The sequence below is a fragment of the Schistocerca piceifrons genome, unplaced genomic scaffold (assembly GCF_021461385.2).
Source record: "Schistocerca piceifrons isolate TAMUIC-IGC-003096 unplaced genomic scaffold, iqSchPice1.1 HiC_scaffold_337, whole genome shotgun sequence".
Taxonomy (NCBI): Eukaryota; Metazoa; Arthropoda; class Insecta; order Orthoptera; family Acrididae; genus Schistocerca; species Schistocerca piceifrons.
This window is the reverse complement of record NW_025728556.1, coordinates 22,501-27,500: the sequence shown is the minus strand read 5'-3', so window position 1 is coordinate 27,500 and position 5,000 is coordinate 22,501. Positions and strand designations below refer to the sequence as shown.

At 57.1% G+C, this 5,000-nt stretch overlaps 2 non-coding genes and 1 pseudogene across 2 annotated transcripts; all 3 read right to left on the bottom strand.

Moving 5' to 3' along the window:
- LOC124745847 overlaps positions 1–508 on the bottom strand; it is a 4,222-nt pseudogene extending 3,714 nt beyond the window's left edge.
- Positions 509–696: 188 nt separating this feature from the next.
- LOC124745850 lies at positions 697–851 on the bottom strand. The gene has a single exon (XR_007011175.1). It is a non-coding gene; the product is annotated as a 5.8S ribosomal RNA (ribosomal RNA).
- A 351-nt stretch (positions 852–1,202) lies between these two features.
- On the bottom strand, positions 1,203–3,111 carry LOC124745837. Its single transcript, XR_007011169.1, has one exon. It is a non-coding gene; the product is annotated as a small subunit ribosomal RNA (ribosomal RNA).
- Between the last annotated feature and the right edge of the window lie 1,889 nt (positions 3,112–5,000).

The window sequence follows — 5,000 nt, the reverse complement described above, 5'->3', positions numbered from 1 at the left end:
CATCTGCCGAGGGCGGAGGCCAGTGGCCGGATGGGCGTGAATCTCACTCGTTCGACCTTTCGGACTTCTCACGTTTACCCCAGAACGGTTTCACGTACTTTTGAACTCTCTCTTCAAAGTTCTTTTCAACTTTCCCTCACGGTACTTGTTCGCTATCGGTCTCGTGGTCATATTTAGTCTCAGATGGAGTTTACCACCCACTTGGAGCTGCACTCTCAAGCAACCCGACTCGAAGGAGAGGTCCCGCCGACGCTCGCACCGGCCGCTACGGGCCTGGCACCCTCTACGGGCCGTGGCCTCATTCAAGTTGGACTTGGGCTCGGCGCGAGGCGTCGGGGTAGTGGACCCTCCCAAACACCACATGCCACGACAGGCGGCAGCCTGCGGGGTTCGGTGCTGGACTCTTCCCTGTTCGCTCGCCGCTACTGGGGGAATCCTTGTTAGTTTCTTTTCCTCCGCTTAGTAATATGCTTAAATTCAGCGGGTAGTCTCGCCTGCTCTGAGGTCGTTGTACGAGGTGTCGCACGCCACACCGCCAGCCGGCTGTGCACGCTACCGAGAAAGTACCGGTATGCGAACCGCCAGGCGACGGGCGCGCATCGCACGTTTGAGGAGACGCGGCCGGCCCCACAGGCGGCCGCGACACTCCCAGGTCTGCGAAGCGGGGCAAACGCCGCGCGCTTCAGTATACGTAGCCGACCCTCAGCCAGACGTGGCCCGGGAACGGAATCCATGGACCGCAATGTGCGTTCGAAACGTCGATGTTCATGTGTCCTGCAGTTCACATGTCGACGCGCAATTTGCTGCGTTCTTCATCGACCCACGAGCCGAGTGATCCACCGTCCTGGGTGATCTTTTCTCAGTTTCCGCCGTCTCTTTCGAGACGGTCGCATAGGCGGGAGTGAGGCGTGTGGCGGCCCCTGTTCCAGCGTTCTGTGTCCAACGGCCTCACGGCCGACGGGCGTCGTACGGCTCCACACCGGAGCGGACAGGCACTCGGGCGAAAGTCATTCAAAACCGGCGCCAGGCGCCAGGTGCCGCAGGCCAGCCGCTCCAGCGCTTCAGCGCTCGTACCACACAACATTGCCGCTAGTTTTGAGAGGCACGCGTGGTTCCGCACGCGGCGCACGGCTACGGCGAGCCGTACAGGTAGCGTGTTGCGCGACACGACACGCACATCGAAAGACATGCAGTCTAGTCGGTAATGATCCTTCCGCAGGTTCACCTACGGAAACCTTGTTACGACTTTTACTTCCTCTAAATGATCAAGTTTGGTCATCTTTCCGGTAGCATCGGCAACGACAGAGTCAATGCCGCGTACCAGTCCGAAGACCTCACTAAATCATTCAATCGGTAGTAGCGACGGGCGGTGTGTACAAAGGGCAGGGACGTAATCAACGCGAGCTTATGACTCGCGCTTACTGGGAATTCCTCGTTCATGGGGAACAATTGCAAGCCCCAATCCCTAGCACGAAGGAGGTTCAGCGGGTTACCCCGACCTTTCGGCCTAGGAAGACACGCTGATTCCTTCAGTGTAGCGCGCGTGCGGCCCAGAACATCTAAGGGCATCACAGACCTGTTATTGCTCAATCTCGTGCGGCTAGAAGCCGCCTGTCCCTCTAAGAAGAAAAGTAATCGCTGACAGCACGAAGGATGTCACGCGACTAGTTAGCAGGCTAGAGTCTCGTTCGTTATCGGAATTAACCAGACAAATCGCTCCACCAACTAAGAACGGCCATGCACCACCACCCACCGAATCAAGAAAGAGCTATCAATCTGTCAATCCTTCCGGTGTCCGGGCCTGGTGAGGTTTCCCGTGTTGAGTCAAATTAAGCCGCAGGCTCCACTCCTGGTGGTGCCCTTCCGTCAATTCCTTTAAGTTTCAGCTTTGCAACCATACTTCCCCCGGAACCCAAAAGCTTTGGTTTCCCGGAGGCTGCCCGCCGAGTCATCGGAGGAACTGCGGCGGATCGCTGGCTGGCATCGTTTATGGTTAGAACTAGGGCGGTATCTGATCGCCTTCGAACCTCTAACTTTCGTTCTTGATTAATGAAAACATACTTGGCAAATGCTTTCGCTTCTGTTCGTCTTGCGACGATCCAAGAATTTCACCTCTAACGTCGCAATACGAATGCCCCCGCCTGTCCCTATTAATCATTACCTCGGGTTCCGAAAACCAACAAAATAGAACCGAGGTCCTATTCCATTATTCCATGCACACAGTATTCAGGCGGGCTTGCCTGCTTTAAGCACTCTAATTTGTTCAAAGTAAACGTGCCGGCCCACCGAGACACTCAATAAAGAGCACCCTGGTAGGATTTCAACGGGGTCCGCCTCGGGACGCACGAGCACGCACGGGGCGGTCGCACGCCTTCGGCTCGCCCCACCGGCAGGACGTCCCACGATACATGCCAGTTAAACACCGACGGGCGGTGAACCAACAGCGTGGGACACAAATCCAACTACGAGCTTTTTAACCGCAACAACTTTAATATACGCTATTGGAGCTGGAATTACCGCGGCTGCTGGCACCAGACTTGCCCTCCAATAGATACTCGTTAAAGGATTTAAAGTGTACTCATTCCGATTACGGGGCCTCGGATGAGTCCCGTATCGTTATTTTTCGTCACTACCTCCCCGTGCCGGGAGTGGGTAATTTGCGCGCCTGCTGCCTTCCTTGGATGTGGTAGCCGTTTCTCAGGCTCCCTCTCCGGAATCGAACCCTGATTCCCCGTTACCCGTTACAACCATGGTAGGCGCAGAACCTACCATCGACAGTTGATAAGGCAGACATTTGAAAGATGCGTCGCCGGTACGAGGACCGTGCGATCAGCCCAAAGTTATTCAGAGTCACCAAGGCAAACGGACCGGACGAGCCGACCGATTGGTTTTGATCTAATAAAAGCGTCCCTTCCATCTCTGGTCGGGACTCTGTTTGCATGTATTAGCTCTAGAATTACCACAGTTATCCAAGTAACGTGGGTACGATCTAAGGAACCATAACTGATTTAATGAGCCATTCGCGGTTTCACCTTAATGCGGCTTGTACTGAGACATGCATGGCTTAATCTTTGAGACAAGCATATGACTACTGGCAGGATCAACCAGGGAGCTGCGTCAACTAGAGCTGAGCAGCCGGCCGCCCGGGAGTGTGTCCCGGGGGCCCGCGCGAACACGCAAGCGTCCGCTCAATCATTCTGCAAACAGGAGGAGGCTGAGCTCCCCTGCACAATACACCTCGAAACCCTCTCAGGTCCCGGCGGCGCGCAGCGCCGTCCCAAGTACTTGGTCGGGTTCGAGAGAGGCGCAATCGCCCGGAGTTAGGCGAGTAGACGCTTTCGGTGCGACCACCCGTGCTCCCAACTGAGCTTGCCGCTGCCGACAGAGGCCCGGGAGCGTGCTGTCGTGGCATTGCCGGCGGGAGACAACACGCGCCACCTACGGTGACCGGCAGCTCCAACGCCAGCGCCACAGAAGGACAAAAGCCCCACTTGGGTGCCGAAGCGAACTCTCCCAGCACAGCGCACGCGCCAACACATCCGCACAGCTGCGATACAAACCACCAGCGAGAACCGCTGGGGCGACCGAGCAGCAGACGGCGTCGCGGCGCCGAGCGCCGGGCGGCAGCGCATCCTCAACGCACACAGTCCTCAATCGGACCAGCACACTGAAGATGTCCACCGCGCTTCGCACCGGGCCCACGAGGACCTACTTTGGCCGCACGGCGCCGCGCGCAGGGTGCGCCGGCGCGCAGCTGCGACGCCTGCCGCGTCCGTCGGCCGGCGCGCCTGCCACTGGCCGCCCCCACCAGCCGGCTGTAGCGCGTGCGCCCACGCACCGCGCGGCCAGCACGCCGGGAGGCGCCCCCTCACCGGCCGGGGACGGTCCCACCCAGCCACCGCCGCGTATCGCTTCACACCCAGATGCCGTTCAGTTTCGTCGGCATGGTGGGTATCGCTGGAACAACCGGTTAGTACCTCAACCTATCGTCGCCATCACCGATTCACCCCTAGCGAGAACAACCGCACCACAACAGGTTACCATTTGTTCATTTGCGTAACTTCACCAGAAAACGCAGGCGTCCATCGCCATTTGCAACTTCCACGATTATTGCATGCCTGTGTCAGGTGTCACGCCACACTACGTCTGCCCACATACACGCAACAAAATGTGCACGCCTAGACAATACGTGGAAGGTGGCCCCCGTACGTATGCGATGTCCATTGCTCGAACGACTGTCAACCGGCCTCTGTAGCATGTCGCAGATATGGAACGCGGTGCACCATGCCATCACGGTGTGTGAGGAGAGACGACTAGGTCCGAATACATCAACAGACAGCTCATGCTGATCGCCATCCACGGCGTCCGTTCCTCCCACACGTCTCTATGGCGTACCACACTGCAATCCAGCTCTCATAGGGAGACGACACGTAGCTGCGTGCACAATATTTGCACTGTATGGTCCGCCGTTTTTGGGCGCAGTCGTTGTACGGTCACACATGTGCCACGATGTATCATTCAGTACATAAGGACGAATGTGCAGTACAGATTGTGGTTTACGCGTACGACATTAGCGGACAGTTGACACAGGCCGCACCACAACGTAGCCTGAGTACGTCGCATGCGGAGGGCATTGAACATGCAAAGTTCTCACCAACCAGCTTGCGAAGGCAGGGGGCAAGGTGGGGACGTGGGGAGGGGCGGCATGTACGTCCTGCTGCCATCCACATTACAGTGTACAGCAGGAGCATGTGGAAAGTGAGCAAGACTTGCAAGGTGTTTAACATGAAGCGATACACAGGGGAGCGGGGAGTGCGAGTAGCGAACTATATTGCGAGGGTTGCGGGTGGGCAACACTACACTAATTGAACGAGTCGTATAACAATTACAGAGCAGGTTTAGGCGACAACGTGGGTTACGTTAGGCGACAACGTGGGTTAGGTTAAGGCACGACGTGGGTTAGGTTAAGGCACGACATGGGTTAGGTTAAGGCACAACAT